This window comes from Acinonyx jubatus, chromosome A1 (assembly GCF_027475565.1).
Source record: "Acinonyx jubatus isolate Ajub_Pintada_27869175 chromosome A1, VMU_Ajub_asm_v1.0, whole genome shotgun sequence".
Taxonomy (NCBI): Eukaryota; Metazoa; Chordata; class Mammalia; order Carnivora; family Felidae; genus Acinonyx; species Acinonyx jubatus.
The window spans coordinates 18551352-18573922 of record NC_069380.1 but is presented as its reverse complement, the minus strand read 5'-3'; the positions used below and the strand labels follow the sequence as shown (position 1 = coordinate 18573922).

Here is a 22571-nt window from a genome sequence, read left to right as displayed (position 1 = left end):
TAGCAAGTTTTGAATTTTAAGTAAGTTGAAATGGAAATGAAAGTTGTTTCTAAAAATAATGCTAACTGTGTTTATGTGAGTTTTTCTGTTGTCTTTGTTTTGGTTTTAAATTGTGTCATTCGTGGGGAGGGCCTTGATTGGGGAGAAAATGTGAATTTCATGCCAGTCTCTTTTTGTTTAGAATTGATGAGAATCGGATCGAACAGTTTATGAGAGTGGATGGGAATAGATGAGATTTCTTTTAGTGTTGAACACTCTTGCTCTCATTGCTTGTTGATCTTCCTTGACTGTCCTCTGGGCAGTGTGCATCAGTGGACTTCTGAGTCACCGTCATCTATTTGACGGTGAGGGGTCTGCCCTTTATTTTACCAAGGAAACCTCCATACATAGCTGCTTACTCTGAATTTGCTAAAGACGATTTGGTTGGAGACTGCTCTGATCAGGCTGGTACCTTCTACCAGTGTGAGCTGAGGAGATTAGGTGGACAAAGGGGAAATAATCATACTATTCCCCAGTCCTTTTTCAGTGGGGGTCTTCTTAGAGTGACTTTTTGGCTTGGAGCAAATCTGTTCCCCACTCCTTCAAACAGAAGGAGGAAGATGTATTTCAAAGCTTATTATTATAATTTTTTTTGGTCTGGACTTTGGGATTCTGTGAGCATTTGTTTGGCAAATTGTGGAGGGTTTAATACCCTTATTTTCACCAGCTAACTCAGTGGAAGATGAAAAGGTTGGCAGAGAATTCAGTTTCACTCGTGACATCACTTGGCTTATTCAGATTCTGGTGAATCAGGGTGTTGTAATGAAAGTGGAGCTCTGTTCTCCAGCATACCTGACCTTGCTGAGAAGTATACTTCAGGGAATTCTAGCCAGGGCCTGTCTTAGGAACACAGTAAACCATTGGAGAGGAAAGGTGCGAGGTTCTCCTACCTTAATCCTTTCTCAGTTTCTTTAGGGTTAAATTAACATTCATTCATTCATTCATTCCTTTTTTTTTTTTTTAAGAGAGAGAGAGAGAATGAGTAAGGGAGGGGCAGAGAGAGAGAGGAAGAGAGAGAATCCCAAGCAGGTTCCACACTCTCTCTCATGATTGGGAGATCATGACCTGAGACCAAACCAAGAGGTGGACACGTAACTGACCGAACCACCCAGGTGCTCCTAAATTAACATTTATTTAAATGTGGGATTGGGTTTGCCTGAACCCCTAATCTTCTGTTAGTTGAATTTACTCTGTGAAATTTTAGGCTTTCTGTATACCATAGGAGATGTGAGGCTATGGAGCATAATAAACACAGTATTCTGTAGTCTGCATTATGTAATTTGAAGGTAATTTGGAAAGCACTGTTGTTGAGATTGCTTGTTTGTTTGTTTATTTATTATTTATTTATTTGCATGGGGCCTGAACTCATGACCCGAGCTGAGGTCAAGAGTCAGACATTTAACCAACTAAGCCACCCAGGCACCTCCCAGGAAGCACTGTTCTATCCTGAAAAAGTTTGTGCATTCGTTCTCTTTTGTGTGGAAGACCCCATGGTCTGCACAGAGGCAGAGAGACTCGTTTCCATTTTTACCAAACCCCTACCCATTTTCAAAGGTAGGGATGTATGCCTAAGACAACACTTTAAATTGGATGAGTTTCATAATTAATGCCTCCTTAAGTGAAGGCTTCTGTTTAATTTGCCTTTCTAGACCATTTGGTAGAAATTGCAAAGGAACAGGGTAAGAACAGCACATCTCAGTTGGCAGTCAGTAAGAGCAGACTATGGAAGTGCCAACTCCTTTGTTTGAAGGTGGCTATTTTCTTCAAGCACTTGAAGGAGATTTGAATTGTCGTTTAGTGAGCTGTGCTGTAGGTGTTGACTGACAGCCTTCGGGAACATCCCTAGTAATTATTATGGTTGGTACCAGTTCCTCCCTCCATTTTTGAGTTTTTCTTTGAACAAAAATGACTTTTTGTTTGACCAAAGTACCCAACCATGGAAAGAAGATGGAACTTGGATAAATCTTTATTTTTATTCTTTGTATTTGAAGGGGAAGATTAAAACTATTCATGTAAATAACTGGCTTATCTGGATTTTGCCATCATTTTTGGGTCCTGCCTCTGCGGATCATTGACCATCCAGCACTGTTGATGCCTGAGGAACTTCTCCCGCTGGTCTGCTCATTTTCTTCTTTGTTTTGAGCCTTTTCCCAGGCAGAGGAGGTCAGGCAGGTACACGTGCCTTTGGGAAGGAGGTGGTGGGAAAATATGGAATAATGAGCCCTTCTGACTTTGGATTCAGCAGTTTAGCATTGGTGCAGTAGGTGGAGTTATTCTTGGAGCCCCAGTTTGAAGATTGCTGTGCAGAAACCCATCTGCGCCACTGGTTGCCAACATTTCTGGTACAAATATTGTCATTTGCTCTTGAGGCAATCTGCTATTTCAGTCCTAGATGCAGTTTTGTAATATGCTGGGCAAAATAGTAGAGAAAAAATATCTTAAGTGGTGGTATAATCTTCAGTTTAAAAACACTTTAGCAATGTTTCCAGTAGAGGATTGTTCAACGCGTCTCCTTTCCTCCTTTCCTTGGCTGTAAACATAATCCAAATTTCATTTTTTTCTCACTTGTCTGAGCCATGGTTTCCTTGAGCTGCACCCACCCAAAGGAAAGATGGAAGGATAGATAGAAGGCTTAAAGAATTGTACTTTAAAGTCAGACTGTGAAGGTTTAACATGTCATGTTCATTCTGTTGATAAGGTAAGTTGTGCTCAGAAGTTGCTTGGTTAAAAATTCTCCAACATGTTACTGTGCAGCCCTTTGTACATCCTTCCTTGTTCCAGGCTGTAAGAATCACTTCTGCCAAGTGGGCCACTGAGAAGGCGGCCCCTCTGTTGCATGTGCAGAGTGGGAGCTCCCTGAAGGTTATGGGACATTTCCAGAAACCCCGGGGTAGCTGTACTACCATTTGATTGGGCTTTGTCAGCAAGCCTTTCCTAGAGCGGGAAAGCGTGTCCTCTAGGAAGTAGTACATTTTTTTCTGTTACTGTGGCTTTCTCCACATTTTTCCCCCAGTCTGAGCAACAGTAAGAAATCCATTTTACAGTATGACTCGATGTACCTGTGCACACACATGCCAGAGTTTTACAAGGTAGTACTGTCCTTGCCCTTTTGCGTGAGATTTGTTCTATTTTATTAATATTTGAAAATGCTGGCCTCAGTGCTGCAAATTGATGTCACTGCTTTATGGATTATGCTCCAGAGTTTTTAGCTTGAGGGCTTTCCCATTTCCCACATTTATTCTTTTAAGGCCTTCATGTCATGGCAGCGGCAGTGGCGTTAGGGGAGAAGAAGTGGATGCATCCATTTGGAAGACCGGCCCACAAGCATGAAGCAAGGAGGAGGGGATTCACGATTCCCGTGGATGCACATTGAAGGATTTGGGCTGAATTAAGAAAGTCGTGCCTCTTTGGATTGGTCTCAGACATGGAACTAGTTAAAATCATGTACTAAATGAAACGCTTCCCAGAAGGCGTCTGATGCGATTTGAGCTGTGGCGTGACAAACTAGCCAGGATAGTTTTGTACTTACCTGGACATCCTTGTCATTTAGATTTTACCTTCAACCCTTGAAAAACTGGTGGCTAGTTGGATCCACTTTGCTGGGTGGGGTTTCACACTCCTGTTTTTCTGCATTAACTGCAGGTTCACCTGACCTGTGCTCAACTGTCTGCAGAATCTTGGATCCCATGAAAATACATTCCCCTGTTCATTTCCTTAGAGCAAATGTGCAGTCCACCTTCACCCTGGAATCGGATGTGTGGTCATCAATGTAAAGGAATTTTAGGTGCTGTCAGTGTTTGATAAGAAATCATTACCCTTTCTCTGCATAGCAGGAGCTGTTGAAGCAGAGGTGATCAGTCTACAGTAGTGTTTCTCCTGCTGAAACCCTGACTGGCCTATTGGTATCTGGAGCAATGATCTTGTAAAGAGTCCATTGTGAAGTTGGCTGTGTGTATGTCCAAGGGAAATATTAAAGGGGAAAGCGGGGGAGGAAAATTCCAGGAAGTTGAAAGGTGAGGTTGACACGTCCTCATTCACCAACGATGCTTCTGTTTCTCTTTCTGAAAAACAATGATGATTTAAATATTGATCTCAGAATGAACTGGCTTTTATCCATAGCCGTATAATTATATTTTTAAACATGCTTTCTTAATCATGTGTTAAATAACATCATACTAATAAATAGCCTTCTATTATTTGGTGTTAATGACCCAAAGTACCATTAACAAAGCATTTCTCAAACTTGCCTATCATGTGAGATACTTGTTAAGAATATTCTGGGATTTCATCCTTTTCCTGTTGAATCAGAATCTCTATGAAATGACACAGTAGGTTATTTTCTTAGAATATCAAAATTGAAAGGAATGTCAGTCATCAAGCTAGTTCAATTGTTCCCAAACCTGGTGACCCTCAATATCGTGAGTGTTTTAATACAGATCCCTGGCCCCACTCCATTCATACTTGAATCCCAGCCTCCGAGCTAAGGGCTTTATTAGTGTTTCTGTTTTCAGCAAGCTTTCTGGAAGAGTCTGATCATCAGTTTGGAGTGATAGCCACTCATCTGTTCAGATGCCTTCAGGAAAGGAAAATTGACTTGATGTGCTTGGTTATTGGGCTAGATCATAGCAGAAGAAAGAATCCTCTCTGCTTATCTATTGATTCGATCAAATAATGTTTACATCTCAGGTATTGACCAGTAGGTGAGTGTGGGCAGTTTCGAGATGAGTGAGCAGGGTCCCTGCCCTTGAGAGTAGATTGTTATTCAGCCTTTCTCAAGGGGTGAATTTGGGGGTGGCATGAGAATCATCTGGGGAGCCTTTTCAAGCCCCAGCAAATCAGATAGGCGTGTGCCTGTGTGGTGGGGCCAGAGGAGTACAGGGCCCGACTCTCCTTCTTCCCCTGCCGGCTACTGGCCATCCTCCATTTGTCTTTCTCTTACAACTTCTCAAATATTTTAAACATCTAGGAAAGCATGGAGGCTAACATAGCATCCACATGACACCGCCAGGTTTTAACAGATGTCACTCATCTTGCTCTAAGCCTTCTTGTGTTGGACGGTTTCTTCAAGAAGTCTGCCTCCTGGCTGGGCTGATATACATGGGTCCATTAAACCTCTGTAGGAACCCGCCAACCTTAAATATAATCAGTGTTGTCAGTTAACATTGCAGAATGTCATAGGTATCATTCTGCAAATTGATTTTTTTTTAAGTCAGCATTATGTTTTTTGTGAGATTTATCCATTGTTGTTACATGACCCGACATGACCGCATACTTAACAGTAAAATCAGGAAATTGAAGCCAGACAGCTTGAAAACCTTCTTAATGGAAAAAATTCAAGATGATGTGGGTGGGAGAGAATTTCTGTTGAGTTTTTAGTATAGAACATTGTTATTTATGGGAAAATAGTTGATTTGAATTACGCACTATTTTGAATAGCTCAGTATCAGCTCAGTGAGAATGAATTGCATGTTGTATGAAAAGTTAATTGTTTTTATTTACTGTGGGTGTATAGTTATTGCAGTTTGGTCCAAACAGGTGAAAGTTAAGATTTGTGGCCTAAAACAGGAAGCAGATGGGGGCTAATTAAAGTTCTGTTGTTGGTAAAAGGATGACTGATCAAGGAGCAGCTGGCTTCCCGATTTAAACGCAATTTGTACTGTTGTTTGAGGGCAGCCCTCTGCAAGTTTTCATGAGTATCTTTCTAAAGTGAAGGAATGTGTTACAGCAACAAGTGGGAAGGCTGTTGCACTCTATTTTTGTTCACCTTTTTGCCTGCAAGCGGTACCTCTTCAGAGTTTGTCAAAGACCACAAAACCCGGCCACAGTTTTCAGTGGTGCTCCATCCACTCTGGACACCTATTCTACCTTGGGAAAGCCTGAATCCTCTTCGGTATCCTCCAGGAAAGTGCCCTAGTGTTTGATTTAATGTTGCATTTTGTATTTCTCCCCAAACCCTCTCCTGATGGATTTAAAAATGTTGGTGCCCAGGCTATAAGCCAGGAAGGCCCATGTCTATCTAACGGAAGCGCTAAGAGGTGCGGTGGAGACTGTCTTGGACCCAAGTGTCTTTGAGCTTCTGGCTGACCTTACTTTGCTTGATTGTGCCCTGGATGACTTTCACCTTGAAATGACAGCATCTTCTGTTGCTACTGCTAATAAAGGTTGGATAAACATTGAGACCAAGTGCCCTGGATGTGTTTTGCCTGAAGAACAAATCAGCACTGGGTTCTTTCTGAATTTGTGCAGGGAGGTGACATGAGGTCAGATGAGGTTAGCCTTGCCTGTAGTCAGAGGCTAGACATTTGCTTGACATTTTGTAAGTGCTTTGCATGGTTATCTCATTTTAATCCTCATAAAAACCTGGTGTAGTGGCTATCATTCCCACTTTGCAGATGCGGCAGTTGAAGCTTGGAGAGGTTAAGTGACTCAGCCAAGGTCACACGTTTGCTAAATCTCAGGAGTGGGTTAAGATCCAGGTTTGTCTGATAACAAGCCCTGTTCCTCAACCACTGTACCCTACTAGTTTTGTGTAATACTATTGTTTTTTTTCCACTTCTGCTTTAGGAAAGAGCTATTGTTTTCTGGAAAATCAAAAACCTTAGGATATGGTTTATGAACTTCATCTTCTTTGATTATGTAAATATTTATGTGTGTATGTGTATGTATCACATGATACAGGTCCTGGCACTTGATAGGAAATCAGTTTTACTTTGTTTTTGTTTTTAGAATGAAAGCCTGAAAGAACAGGCATGGGTTTTTTGTTTGTCCTCTGCCCCCACCAAAGGAAGTAGCTTTATTCAGATAATAAAAGCTATACTATACGTGCTTTTTTTTTTTTTACATGCTCTTTCTTTTAAAAACAACAGCAAAAAAGACAACATGCAGAGGTAAACTAGAAAGTAAAAACCCTCATTACCTTCACCATCCAGAGACAGCATCATCATATTCATGAAAATGTCTGTAAAAGAAATAACTGACCATATAGATCTCATGTCACTGGTAATAAAGAGCACCATTTATATTAGCTACAAACCCCTCCCGCCCCCCCCCCCACCTCCACCCAAAAAAAAGTGTGCTCTAGAGGTTGCAGAGATGTCATAATTGACATTCATTGTCAAATGTTTTATGTAGACTTTCCAATCCTAGTCGCTATTTTTGCCCAGGCTGGTCCTACACCAGTTCTGCTACTGATTATGCTAACGGGGAGAGACTGCGTGCGGGTACTGTTTTCATGACCCTAGAAACTGACCCTCTGCTCACATCACAGTTCTCACAGTATGAGGAATGGCGTCACAGTCAAAGCTTGACCCAGGAGAAGTCTCAGGAGTCTTTGTTATTTTTCTATTTCACTTGTCTTCTAAGCAAATCAGCCTACTACACTCCTCCTGTTTCTTCTTCCCCTTCTCTTCCACTTCCTGTACCTTGTGTGCCTCTTCCTTTTCACAAAACATTTAGGAAGGTGGGAGGGATTTGGAGATGAAATTAAGGGTGGGTCCATTTTTCTCCCCTGGTAGCCAGCTCTGCCTTGTGCATTTTGTTGACTGTTACTCTGTCATGTTTGGGGGAGGGACCTATGCCAGACCTCCTTCCTACAGAGTGATTTGGCCTGGTTGGACAGTCCGTTCTTCAAAGGGTAAGAAGTATGTTTCCCAGAGCACCTGGGCTTTCCAAGGTAACTGGGACAGGTGGTTGTTTGGTTGGGAGCTCGGGCAGCTCTGCCCCTTCTACCTGGGGCACAATCCTAAAACCTCACAAATGCCTAGAACATTTTTAATGCTTTTTGAAGCAGTTGTATCCATTACTACTACCCTGGGAGGCAGGTAGGACAGGCATTATTTTTTCCACTTTGTAGACAAGAAAGCTAAGATACACAGGACATTAAATTTGTCCAAAGTTACATGTACAAAGACAGAGCCAGACTTAGGTCTTCCACTTGACCACCATCTTGCCATTAGGGCAGCATTTTCCAAAGTGTGTGCCACTGAAATTTGGCTTCACAGCAGAGTCTGTCAAGAAGTATCAGGGAAATTGTGTGTGTGTGTGTGTGTGTGTGTGTGTGTGTGTGTGTGTGTGTAGAGGAGTACACGTGATCACACCTACAAAACAAAAAAGTCTAATGGAGAGTATTTTGTTTTTGTTGCTTTGTGTATGAACATGCGCATAGGATTTACTTTGCAGGTGTTCCAGGAGACCTCAGTGGTTGGAGGGAAATCTAATCTTTGGGGACCTGGAGGGAAAGTCCAGGGGATGCTGTTACATGGGCATGGTTGGGGGTAATGCTTTGGGAATAAAGACTACCCTGCGGGTGGAGTGGGAGGCTGGCCATGGGGAATCCTTGTCATCATGTCATTGTCAGTTCAGTAGGAGCTTTATGGAGTAGGGCTTAAACCAGAGCACAGGACAGTTCTTCAGCAGCAGGACTAGCATTCTAGGGCCAGTTGTCAGCGTTGTCAGGTAAAGATCCGTAGCTGTAACCTGAATGACAGCTGCACTGTTTTTGGCAAAGATAGACCGAAGAAATTTGGACCCAGGACAGCATGCTGCTGCATCTTGGCACACGTTTGACAAGGCACACTTCCTGTGTGAAGCCATCTGCCTCAACATGCCTACCCCCAGCATTTCTTTAATATTTAATGTTCAACTTTGCACTTGTTGTTACTCTTACTAGATTGGCTAATGATGGGGGGGCGTGACGATAAAGGTGCAAATGGCAGATTCTGCATCCATCTCATTACTGAGCTCTCCTCCTTCCTTTTAGCAGAAGCAGAACTTGACAAAACTCTTGTATTTTGAAGTAAATTGTTCAGGGCAGAAATGATGGGTTATTTTCCACTGAAATCTCAAACCAAGGAAACAAGTCTAGCTTCTTAGAACTGATCTTGGACATCACACTTGATGTCTTGTCTTGTCTTGTCTTGTCTTTTCTTTTCTTTTCTTTTCTTTTCTTTTCTTTTCTTTTCTTTTCTTTTCTTTTCTTTTCTTTTCTTTTCTTTTCTTTTCTCCCTCCCCTCCCCTTTTCTCCTTCCCTCCTTCCCTCCTTCCTAAGAACAGAGGATCTATCTGCTTTCATCCTAAGCTGTTCCAGGAATTGAGTATAGATCGAAAGTTTACAATACAGTATTTTTAACAATCAAGGTAGAAACTCTGAATTACTGGGAAGTGTTTGGTTTGGTATTGTTGTGGTGGGGAGAATGACCTCAGTAGGAGGAATGGCTGGGAGAAAGTGCTGTGAAATGGATGGGGAAGCCAACAACCTAAAGAGAACCTAATTCTCGCAGCAAGGGTTTCTCAGCTGTCCTCCAGAAAAGTGATCAGAGAAAGCATGAGACTGTGTGACTTAAGCTTTACAAAATGTTTGAACTCCCTGCTATTGTTTCTTTGTTTGCTAGTGACTTTGTGAGTTGTAAACTTGGCTGTAAGTTGCACGGCACTAACTTATTTTGGGCAAGAAAGGAAAGGAGATGGGACGCAGATGGAGGCCAGGGTATCTATGCCACAGAAGAACGTCAGTGGGATTGGCCATAGGTGGTGGGGTTTATGCCCACAGTTGTGTGCTTTTACGGTCAAATCCTGATGGGATAATCAACCATTAAAAATTAAGTTCCCAAGGTTTAGACCTCTGTGTGTGTGTGTGGGGGGGGGTGCCTTTCACGAGAATGGGGGAGGTGTGGCGGGGTGGGAGGGAGTGTTGTGTGTGTGATAAGCCCAGAGCCAGATGCCATCTCAGGTCACCCTCACATCACTGCAGTCCAGCTGTGGTGGGCCATTCTTGGCCCTGGATTCCATGTGCCCCCACCAGGGCACTGACTTAACTAGTGAATAATGTGTTGTAGCTGTATTCATGCTTATGTCAAATGGTCTATGGTTACATTGTAGGGCATTATTTCCTTTAATTTCCCTTTAGCTGTTCAAAACAACCTGAAAGATGTTATGGTCAAGCCCAGACAATGACCTCAAGAAACAAAAATAAACCTTTCAAAAAGCGAGAACTGAATTTGTATGCTGAATGTCATGAACGAGGGATAAAGGTATGAAAACACACTAGGCTTCACGAAGGGAGAATTTAAAAATTCGTTTTCAAAACAAATGGTCCCTGCCCCAGGATCCTGCCCTCCTGTGACTACGAGAAAATCTGAGATTATGCCATGAGTTCCAAAACAACCAAGTAGCATTCAAGTCATGAGACAGAAGCTAAACAGCTGCTTCGGTGATCATGTTCAGAGACATCAATCCGGTCCTGAAGATGACACTTGTGAGGCTGTTCCCGCACACCAGGCTCCGCACAAGCTGCAGCAGAGCCCTATTAGAGGGCGGAACCGCGGGCACCTCTCAGGGTAGGGAAGAACCGTGCCAAACAGCACCTTCTGGAGATGCTTTTGTTCATCAACAAAAATTTATGTGCACGGTAAAATACACCCACACCCACTTAAATTCTTGGGTGGGTGAAAAAAATCTCTGCTTTTCAAGCAGGACACAGACTCTCCTTCTCTTCCACCATCTTGTGGGAAGACGGGTTGGCACTTTGCTCCAGGTTCCACATCGTCCTTTTTTCTGATCTTCTTTGCTCTCCTGTACGTTGCATGTAGGATGCAATGCAGGCTCCTCGGTGACTAAAAGGTGACTCAGCACCTTCTATTCCAGCCCCCATTCACCCTGTGGTCCTTTTGGAACAGTCACGTGTGTGTATGTATGTATCGTAAATAAATCAATAAATAACCCAGCCTAGAAAACTGAAGAAAGAAAATGTTTTGTTCTACAATTGTATGCTACTCTAGCTTAATTTATAGCTACTTTAAGGACTAAAATGGTTATCCAATATATTGGTGTCCGTCTTCATGAATCCTTTAATAGAAATATATTGTGGCTTTAGAAATGGTTGAAATGCAAAACTTCACCTTCTGGGGGTAGGATTGCACTAAAGAATGATTGTTTTAAACTTTCTTCAACCAGTAACAGTTCTAAGCTATAACAGTCTTAACTAGGTTGTCAGAATCTGACTACATTACTTTTCTCAGTAATAAAAAACAAATTAATACCAAAGAGACTGCCATTGGAAATGGCCTTGGAGAAATGCTGAAGTGGTCTGTTAGGCTGACGTCCCTGCATGTAGTTAAGTATCTGTGATAGCAGGGATGATAATTTCTAGAGAAACTGATTACCTTTGTTGTAGAATATCAAGAAGTTACAGAAAAATTCTCTAATATGCTTCAGACTGGTAGCATCTTTTACAGTTTGGGTACTCTGTGTGGTTTCCAAACATGTTCCCGTTTGGTCTGCATTGTGCCCCTTTGCGTTGTGTGGTGGTGAGGCACCGGGACATCATCTGACTTGTCTGATTGACCTGTGGGAGTAAGTGACCTAAATTGAACCTGAATACAGGACCTGCCCTCTGGGAAGACCCTTAATTCTGAACTCCATTGGCAAATGCATACTTTTAAAGAAGGTGGAGAAAAGGGCATCCCTGAATATACTAAATACATATATCATGGTGGAATTCCTAGCTGTGGTTCAAAGTATCCTTGAATGCAGTAGCTTGGAAGAGATACAAAACATTTGTACTGTGTGCAAGATTTCGGTCACAATAGTTGTTATTCACAGTCCCCTTTTGGAGGAAATTCAAAGTGTGATAACACTGAGAACAATGAACACTGAAGTTCCAAAGAGGAGGTTAAGGTACTTTGGGCTCAGATGAGAAGTTCTCAGGTTTGAATCATCCCAAGAAATGCTTCATTTATTCATTTTTTTTCTTCACTGGTCTCCCTCTAAGTATTTAAGATAGAGCTAACTGTACAGAATTCTCCCTTTGCTTTCTCAGCCCCAAACAAGAAATGAATATTATGTGTAATAAGTGCATTTTCAAAGATAATGCCTTCGTAGAAATGATATTTATAACTACTAAAAGTAGCGGTGAGGTTTTTGTCTTTGGGGATTTATAAACACAGTCTTGTACTTTTCATTCTTGGCTGCAGTGTTGTTCATGTTTCCAAAGAGGACATGAGTTCAAGCTGCAGCATTAGAGTAAAAAGTTCAATGCAAGGAGAATTTCCAGATGGTAAGGTTTGCTAATTGCTCAAGTGAGGATCCCCAGGTGGTTGGGGCACCCTTTTTTTTTTTTTGTCTTGCCTGACTTTGTCTCTTCTCTCGGGAATAAGAACCTGCCTAGCCCTGTGGCTGAGCTCAAAAACTGTGAAACACAAAGGATACTTAGCAGGCTGTCCTCAGGTCATCTAAATCTGCTTCCAGGACAGACTCTAGTTGGAGCTTCCAGCATCCCCTGAGCCCAGGAATAGTCTTGGCGAAGCACTTTCCCCCCGGGGCTGGCCTTCATCTCGACCTGAGGCCTGGCTGAGGTTGCAAATCCTGTGGGTATCACTAACCTAAGTGTGCTTACTTCTGGTGGAGTGTCTGTGACTGTGCAGGGGTGAGCAGGGGTGAGACTTTGCAGGGGCTGTTGTTCACAGCGTGGGCGCTTACACAGGGGAGGAAAGCTGTTTTTACAACTAAGCACAGCGCCATATTGTCTGGAGAGCCCTGTGTGCAGATGCTGTTTGAGATGTCAGGTGTAGCCTCGTGTTAGGACACAGGATCTGTGCTGGTGGGCAGGTGTGGTTTTAGGGTGGACACATTGTGGAAGGCTTTGAAGGCTATGATGTTTGTAGGCCTTTAGGTAACCACAAAAGCTGCATTTCTGAAACATGTGTTTGGGGTTCTTTTGGAGACCCTGCACTGTTGATGTGGGCACCTGATGGTGCTGAAGGAGCCTCAGTTGTTTGGAAGGAAGGTGCAGAGAGTAGGGCCATTATCCAGCGAACACACCTACTGTCTCTGTGGTCTGCTTGCTGAATTGGATCCCGATGTCTGCAGGATGCTTGGAAACAGCCCTGGCTTGGCCCCTGCCTCCCATGGCTGGGGGGTTTTGCTTTACCGTGGAGCAAATGGGCCCAAATGATTTTGCTAGTATTAGGTCAACCAGTGATTTTTTAGTAGCTATTTGATTTGGGACAAGAATTTTTGTGAGCTGGCCCCTAAACAAAAAAGCACACGTGCTCAGCGGTCACAAATCGTTGCTGATTAGCCAGAGTATTTGGCAAGCAAGCTAGTTTCAGGACTCTATATAACTAAGAAAACTTTACATTGCACGTGATATATAATTCAGAATATTATATTTTTGCAGTTTCTTCCCATTCTTCTCATAATCTGGATTTGTTACATTTGAGTTCCAAAAAACAAAACAAAAAAACCCCAACCCACTTTGACTTCATACTTCTTAATTCTGTTTACCAAGGGTAGCATTTCTTGGTAAATAGATTATGCATTCAGTGGATTCATGTTCGCCTAGATTTTCAGACAGTGAACATATTTAGGGCAAAAAACAATTCTGTATAGTACATTCTATGGATGGGATATTATCCTAGAGATTTTAATCTCTCAAAGTTTCAGGTGTGCTTGCCTTTGAATTTATATTCAATTCATAGAGTTTTTCATTGGCTCTTGTAAACAGTTGGGGTACATGCCCTGTTTTTGTTTTTTTGTTGTTGTTGTTTTGTTGGTTTTTAAAGCTGATTTATTTTGAGAGAGAGAGAGAGAGAGAGAGAGAGAGAGAGAGAGAGAGAGTCAGTCCCAGGCAGGCTCTGCACTGTCAGCACAGAGCCCAGTGCGGGTCTTGAACTCACAAACCATGAGATCATGACCTGAGGTGAAACTGAGAGTCGGTTGCTTAACCAAGTGAGCCACCCCGGCTCATACCTTGAATAAACATTCACCTAATATGAGTGGGTTAAAGGGCTCATCACAAAATACTTCAAAATTTACTTTAGTCCTTTAATAACTTTAGAAAACTTGAACATTGATCAAATTGTTACACACTGTGTTTCATTTTGATGCCTAATTTGAGTTATTCATCAGAAGAAGATAAATTCTCAAGTGTTCTTTTGTTTTTGGTTTCTACTTTGTTTTGCCATACTCTGGTAGCCAAGTTCACCAGTAGTTATTCTTCTGGTAGCCAAATACAGAGTTAATTAATTGCTTGTAAAGCAGTGCATTTGTAGAGCCGCTGAAGATGAGAAAAATGTTATGGCCTATAAAATAGACACAAATTTTCATTAGGAAACAGGAGCACTTCGACAACAAATGAGTTTCCTCTTAATACTATGCTATGGTGTGGCCTTCTGTGTCTGAGACAGTCCATATTCTGAGCAGTTAATTAAATAGAAGTTTCAGAAAGGATGGGCTCTTTCAGGCCACCAGATGGTCAGGATGGGGTGTTGAAGTTCTCCGCCTGGGACTTGGCAGTGCACGGTCTTTATGCCTCCCTGGAGGGGGAGGTGAGTGGGTTAGAGGATCGATAGGGATGCCCGCATGCTGCACAGAAACTAAATTAATCCCAGGAGACACAAACTCCACTTTGAAATCCTTAGCTAGCCTTAAAAAACAAAAAAAAAAACCCCAAAACCCCACACATTTAAGAGAATTCTAGCTAAATGAAATTTAGTCTCTCTATATCCACCTCTGGGACCTAATTAGCCAGAGTTGATGACACTCATTTGAGAGTTGGCATTATTGGCTTTTGTGGCAATGTACTCAGGCCAAAGTGTATGACAGCAGGAGGTAGTTCTGTTTTCCAGACTTGACTTAAACGGGGGTCTACATTAGCCACTTTTTTCTCTTTTTTTTTTTTTTAAAGTAAGCTGGGCACAGAGTAGCCCAACACAGGACCCTGAATCACGACCGTGAGATCAAGATCTGAACTGAAATCAAGAGTTGGAAGCTTAACTGGCTGAGCCACACAGGCACCCTGTGTTAGCAACTTTTATGGAAGTTATATAGAGAGAGTGATTAACATCAATACCCCATGATTTGGAACACAGGGAAAGATGCTTGTACCTAAGGTTTCAGCCTCACCTGGAATTTTTGGAGTTTTGTCTTTGGGCTTCCTAGTTTCTGATAGTGTGAAAAGCATGGGGCATTAAATGCTGTTGGAAAGACTTTCCTTTTCACGTTCTGAAAATTGAGGGGCTTTGCCCTTTCTTTCATAAAACAGCTTTCTTCGATAATGGGGTTTTCCTGTAGGACACAGCAAGGGGAAGCACTGTGTTGTTTTGATTAGCACCTTCTGAGAAATAAAAGCATGGGATAGTTCTGATATAATCAAAGTAAATTTTCTGCTCTATCCGTGGAGATTTTTTCTTACACCCCGATGAGGTTGTTGGCTGACCTGTTACTCTGAAATACTTAGGCTTTTGGCTAATGTGAGAGCTTATCAAAGGTCAGGCAGGCGTCGTCCCGCATTCTCACCCGGGGTCATCTCAATGGGGTCATTTTCCGCACTGCAGGGCTTCCTCCCTGCCCCTCCTCTCAGGCTGGGGGTGCTTCCCTCTTCCCTCTTGGTTTCCTAAGACCATAGTCCCATTCACTTGTAGCTCACCTTTTCACCAAGTGTTTGGTCCTGCAATATGTTCTTGAAATCCCTCACCTCTTCAGGCCCCTTTTAGGGTTTGTTCTCTGCAAAGTAAACAGTGGTGAGTGAGCGGTGTGTGAGAAGAGATGTAGAAGGGGCGTTGCTGTAACTGTCCTCCTGCATGTGGTCTGTCATCCGTCAGCTGGTCTGTCTCCTTGAACAACCTCAGGGACCCACATATGTTCTGACATGGGTCGTCCAGAAAGCTGACAGAGCACGCTAGTTAATCACATTTTTACATTTAAAATCCTCGCAAGGGGAGAAAACGATTTTTCTGTAAAAGAAGGATTGCAGGCTCAGTTGTGAGGACCTGGAAACCAGCTTGAGGAAGACTGTTAAACAGGAGGTTTGTGATGAATGGTTTTTAATCAAGTTGTAACCATTCACGATCGCTTTCAAATTCCTGTTTATATATCCCTTTGCTTCCTATCGGAAAGAGGCCAGCCTTGATTTCCTCATCTTTGTGTCCAGGGGTGTGCTAAGCACTTCCCATATATGTTTTGCTGTTCAGTTCCTAACCATCCTATGTAACAGTCCTGTGTAGTTACTGCTTCACAGATGGCAAGACTGAGGCCTAGTGAGATCAAGGTGCTCCCTCAAGGTGGCCCTGCAGTCAGCTAGACCTTGGCTTCTGCCTGTCCGTGTGCTGAAACTTTTCATGGTGCTCATGAATTCTTACAGTTGTCTTTTTGGTACTGTCTTACATGAGAGCATAATCTCCCATATGCTTTTTTTGTTGTTGGAGGTTCTTTAATGTAGTCATATTTTCCTTCTTTGGAAAGATTTGAGTCAGAGAGAAAGCTGTTTAGAGCTAAGAGTGTATTGATAGCCATTTGTGAATCCATAGCTAAGAATTGGTTTGATTAGGGGAGGGACCCTGCATGCTCTTGATACTTGTTCTATATTTCTTCTAGGAATAGAGCCCCAGGTGCTTGTGCTTTTTGTAAATGAGCTCTTGTATAAGTTTCGTATAAGTTTCTCATCTGGATTTTAATCTTCCTGAATTCTATTTTCTGTAATAGGAAATGGGAGTGTTGGGCCAGATGACCTTCCCAGTGCCTTCTAGTTTGCACATTTCATGAGGCTGCAAGTCTTTTCTTCCCAGCCCTGGGATCACTGGAGAAGCCCAAGTCCTCATTGCAAACTGGGGGGTGAGAGTGTGCTGTGGGGTCATTGATGTTCAGGCAAGAAGGACAGGCTTCTGGAAAATGAGATCAGCCTGAGGAAGAAGAGCTACTGCTGGGGCCTATTGTGTAAGCATGTAGATTAGCCATTCACCATACATCTTCTATTACAACACTTTGAAAAGTTGAACCTATATGGCGTCTATTGACATCACTTGTAAAAAGAACAATTGGCAAACGGTCACATATTTTCCTTCCGTTTGCAAGCAGAATGGATTATTTTGCAAAGTTGTTTTATTAGCAACTAATGGGAACTCTGTTGAAGAGAGATTATTTCTACTTTCTCCTTAGTTTGTTTTCACTCGTAGAAGTGCAGGAAGAGATGGTGTAAAAGAGAGGAAGCAGGAGGAGGGAGTAAAGTCCATGCTGGGAGTCTACAAAACAATTGCATGCATTGACAAAGAGTTCACAGAAATGAGATAAAATGCTTTTGGAAAAATCTAGTTTGTCTAGCATTTTGAAAGAATTTCTAGAATTTCTAGAACAACAAATTCATTTGGTCATGTGTTCCAGTGTCTTAAGTTTGAAGTTCTTTTTGTTTGATTTGGTGACTACTGCTCACCCCCACCGTGTGGCAAGGTGACGGGCAGGTCTAGGCTGCAGGGGCCCCTGGGGCCTTTCCATTTTCCTTGTGGGTCCCCACAGCCTCCTTACACATGCTTTCCCCAGGGCGATGCTCATACCTGAAATTCACACTTCAGCTGTTATGGTTTCCTGCCATAAAGAGTCACCGTTAGAATTAAAGGCAAATCATATTTTGTCAGTCTGTTTTACCCAGTGAGGCAGAAAATTCGTTTTGTACACTAGTATTTGTAAACAATTATTTCTGCTCCCTCAAGATGCGTTCATGTAACCTTAGTCTTGAGTGTGTTCCTTCACAATGTGATTCTTCACAATGGCGGAGCCAAGGAGGTGGTCTTTTAGCTGGCAGCAGTGTTGCATTCAGACTCCTGAAACCTAGGTCTGAGCCCTAGTTGGACAATTAATTTTCTGAGCCCCAGTTTTCCCATGTCTAGAACAAGGCCAGTAATCCCTGCCTTATAGGGATCTTTCAAGTGTGGAATGCGATGATGGATTAAACGCAGTTTGTATATGAAGTGAAATGCAGACATAAAGTATGAAGGCCCGGGGTTCGTGAGCAGGATGTACTCAGCCCAAGTTGATGGTTTTCTTTTATTTTTGGTTATAAAGACAAAGACCCGAGTAGTCTTAGAACTGCCGAGCAGAAAGAAAAATGGAGTGATGGCAAGACCCATGGCTGGAAGGTGGTGATCTCCACGCACACCAGTGGACAGGCTAGATGGAACCAAGCTGGCAGCTCAGGTCAGAAGGCAGGATTCAGAGTGATGAGTGTCCAGGGTACAGAAAAATGGACAGGAAGGAGCCCGGGGCAGGGTAGGGGAGGAGAGGTGCAAACCCAGGGCCAGATCAGAGCATTTCTTCAGCCCAGGTCTGGTAGGCCAAAGAGCTTGCTAGTCTTGACTCTAGGACTAGTTCAACAACCTTGGTTTTCTTTGTTCAGGCTTCTAGTAGACTAGAAGTCTACTGTAATAGAGTAGGGGTCTCCAAATGTTTTTTGTAAAAACCACATATCCTTTCTGATGTCACATTTATTCATTTGTACTACAGCCATAGATTGTGTATGTTATATAACACATTTTGCCAATATAGATTTAAAAATGAGATAAAAAACTTAAAGCAAATGAAAGGTGTGAAGATTTCTTCTTGTGCGTCAGCGACACTCCGATTATTGCTTTAAACAGCGGGGCTGGGAGCCTCTTGGGGAGGGGCAGTTCCTGTCCTGTGTCCTCAGGGTTTCTAGGGGCCAGCTCCAGAGCCTAGCTTCTGCCAGCCAGAGAGGCAGGGGACCAGCAGGGCTCATTTGTAACCACCCCCCCCCCCCCCCCCCCAGGAGACACAGGACTGTGGTCTCTTGACTGTGGCCCGGGTAATACCTGCCACTCCTTCCCTTGTCACACACTGGCTGAGTCCAGAGAGCTGAGAGGCCACAGCTGTGTGTGGTGCCCACGCACGAGGCTCTGTGGCAGCACCTTGAGAAGACTTCAGGATTCTGATGCACTTACTCCAAGGGCAGTAACAGACCAGCTTTGGTATCTGAGTTCCTTTATTATTAACGTCTCTTTACAGCATCTGAGGTACTGTCTGGTGCAGAGAGAAAACATCTTAAGTCTTACCTCAACGCTGGTCTACTTTTCCAGTACCTAACATGTAACACCTTATTAGTGGCAACAGTGCAAGGTATGATAGTAAATTAGACTGATGGTTATCGTACAGATAAGTGTCTAAAACACAGACATTTTATAGATGCCATTATCCTAATAATAACAACAGTAACATCAGCTAATATTGATTGAGGTAAGCACTTTACATGTGTTCTCTCATTTAATCTCCACAACAGCCCTGTCAATGTAGAGCCTATTAATCCATTTAACAGATACTTGAGTGCCTCTTGGTGATGGAGCTGTGAGGATACATTGTACAAGAAGACAGACCACGTCCTGAGCTCATGCAGCTTACAGTGTAGTGGGGAGCCACACATGCCCCCAGGGGACCACACATAGCAGAATCATAATTGTGGTGAGTAACCAAGGTCCTGTGTTAGCGGTAGGATGGGATGGTTCCAGAAGGAAGGGACGTTTGAGCTCAGAGAGAAGTTGGAGGAGGTGGGGATGGCAACCTTTGATAGGAAAATGTCAGTGCTCCTGGACAGTGGTTTGTGCATCATTTTCTGTCCCATGTGGCTGTTTAGGTAGACTTGTTCTTGGCCCAGGTCAGTCATAAAACACCTAGAGGGCAGACTCTGCCTAATTCCTTCTGTTGTCTTTCATTGCACCTAGCACAAACTAGGTCCCAATAAGTGTGGTTTGGCATGAATTGGTATGTGAACAGATGGCCAAAAGATGTGTAAGACATTACACCTTCCCTGTAGTGTGTTTGGGATGTCAGTCAACAAACATTCCTTGGCTTTTTCTTGTGTGCACATCATCTTTGTGTGTGTGTGCGCGCGTGTGCATGCGTGTACACAGAACTCTTCTAGGGGCTTCAAGATCAGGAAATAAAACCAAACTTCCGCCCTTGTTCTTTAAGGAGCTTGGAATCCATAGAACTCCTGAAATAGAGCACCTGGGACTTGGAGGCAGGCTGAGCAAGCAAGCACATACCTTGTGCAGCTCCTTCTGCCCCCGACGCGACCCGCCCAAATGTCCCGGGTCAGGTCAGGCTTCCCAAGAAGAACGTGCCGCCCTGCTTGGGGGGGCAGGTTGTGGGGAGGGTATGTGAGAGGAAATCCAGCTCAGCATTATTAAAGAGCCCAGGCTGCAGAGAAATACAGCTGCTGGAGAGGAAATTTGCTCATGTGTCCTTGGTTGGGGGGTGAGGGTGGGGGGTGGGTGGAGTCTAATGGCACAGCAGCTTGTGATTTGGCTAAGTAGCTTGCAGTGTATGAGTTTTCTGTCTTCACAACCTGCCTTACTTCTCAGGTAATATTCTGTTTGTAGTCAAAAAACTGAGTATCTCCAAGCACTGACAGTCGAAGAGTTTGCGGGAGAACCACAGTTTCCTCCGGCCATGGCTGTGTCCCGCAGGGGTCTGCAGACATAATACCCTTAATAGCAACACATATTTTTGCAGGATTTACCTATTCACCCCGCCCCCGCTCCCTATCATAGCCCTGCTGGCTGTATGAAAAACAGGAATTTTTGTAACAAGCCCTGCACAGCAAACCTTTTCCTGTTTGGAAAAAAAAATTTTTTTAATTGTTGGCAAAGTTAGAAGACAGCTCTGTTACTCAAAGAGTGACCTGAAATGTCCTCTTAGAAAAATATGGAGCATGATGTTTTGATAAGTAGGGTATTGCTGTGGACCCTCCCCCTACCACCCTTTTGGAGAGGGGGGGTAAGTCTAAGTGGTGAGTTAGTGTATGTCCCACCTGGCTTAGTGAACGCTTCTTGAACTTTTTAAAGATTTCATCATTACATATTCTGCAGTCTCATTAAAAATGTCCCCTAATTGCAGTTACAAATGACCTGATCTAATTATGAGTGTTACAGAGCTGCACCACCCTCTCCACCAGCCAGTGCAGACAACCAGGAAGCCATTATCTAGGAGGATCTTCCCCCCTTTATCATTAGCTAAATGTGACAGGGACAGGAGTCAAGCTTCCTTTCCTCTAGAGATTTCATCGTGGCTTATCTATGTGTCTATTGTGTTCCAAGAACAAGATAGTCAAGATGGAATATTGTGCAAACGCCCAGACTTTCAGCCTATAGAACATGTCGCAGGGTCAGAGCGCTCAGCCCCTTTCCAGGTCCTCCCCAGGGACAGGCCTGCCTCTTTAAGGACAGATTTAGAACCTGCTTTGCTGGTGTTGGTGGGCCCAGGAGATGAGGCTGTGGTTCTTGGAGCATACATAGGTGTGTGTTTAAGACCTTTCCGTGGGGTTTGGAGAATCTTATGGAAATGAAATAGGCCATTAGAAAAATGTAGTACTTGGCCTCTTTTAGGGATTCTTGTGTGTACTTAAAGTCCTCCTCAAAGCTTTTCTTGAGTTGGGGATAGATCAATAGATGGGAAGGAAGAGGAAAGTCTAGGGAACAAAAGAAACCTTCATGCCATCCACTTGGACACCTGCACAGCATCTAGCCTAGAAGGCCCATTCAGAGCCAAATCTGACCCGCCCGCACTGTGTGCCCTGGCAGAAGGGTTTGTCACGTTGCTCCTCTGTTGCAATCCTTGGGTGGAATGTAGTACAGAGGGTCAGAGGGCATTTTGAAATACGGATTTCTCAGCCCTGGCTATCCGGCCTGACTCGACTCGGACTATCCCATCTCCTTTTAGACAGTGAGATTTTTTTTTCCCCGCATGTTTGTAATCTCTTTTTTAATAAGAAAGAACCTGAATTCATGGTTTGTGTTGAAGCCCAGGCCTTGTCTGTGCAAAGGCTTTTTCTGGCGCAGCGATTGGCACTCAAGCATCTGCATCCCACGTTGATGGCATGAGGATGTGGGCACTGTGGCTGCATCCCTGGGTGACCACAAATCCAGCCAGGGCCTTTTTGTGGTCAGGGTGAGGGGCCCCAGAGGTCCAGGGGGCTCAGTCTGCTAAGCCTTGTCCCCAGTTGGCAGAGGAAGCCAGGGGAAGCTTGGGAGACATGCACAGGGGCCTGTTCCCAGGGGTCTAGGACATCCAGAATCCTGCTCCTGGACTTGGCCTCAGGGCCCTGATGACAGAGGCTGCTGAATGAGCAGGTAGTGGGAGTCTGCTCTGTGCCTTGTTCTAGATGCGGAACAAAAAGCTACAAGACAAGGGCCCTCCTTTGGAGCCCATTTTTGCTTTTCCATATGTCCCCAGAGGCTCTCCAGATGCTGGTGATCCCATATGTGTCCATTAGGGGAGTTGGATTGGGGGTTCCTTATTTGCAGCCTGGCTTTGCTGCTTCTGCTGGAGCTTGAGACTCTCTTTGGCCTCCTTCACTGTATATTGGGAGTTGTGGGTTTGTGTTTGCAATCCCTCTGAGCTCCTGCCCACACCCCAGTGAATAGGAGGTAGGAGGAGGGGAGCAGGGCTCAAAATGGCAATATCCTCATGCCCTCAAAGTTGGGATCTAGGCCCTACTTCTCGGGAACTGCTTGCCATGTGCCAGGCACCACTGAACATTTTATAAACTCTGTCTCCCTCTAATAGCCCTAAATGGGTCTATTATTTATCTCTGTTTTATAGATAAGGAAACTTAAGGCACCTAGGGGCCAAGCAGTTTCCCAAAGTTAAGTTGATTTTCTTTACTAATTGTGTTGGAAATACACATGGCACAGTTTAGTTGTGGAGCAACTGTACTGAGTGACTGAAGCCTGGAGCTCTTTGTATTGCCACCC

The 22571-nt window shown here is 43.7% G+C and overlaps 1 protein-coding gene across 1 annotated transcript in view; it reads left to right on the top strand.

The window, feature by feature from the left end:
* FOXO1 (forkhead box O1) overlaps positions 1-22571 on the top strand; it is a 96966-nt gene that overhangs the window by 68270 nt on the left and 6125 nt on the right. The window lies entirely within an intron of this gene.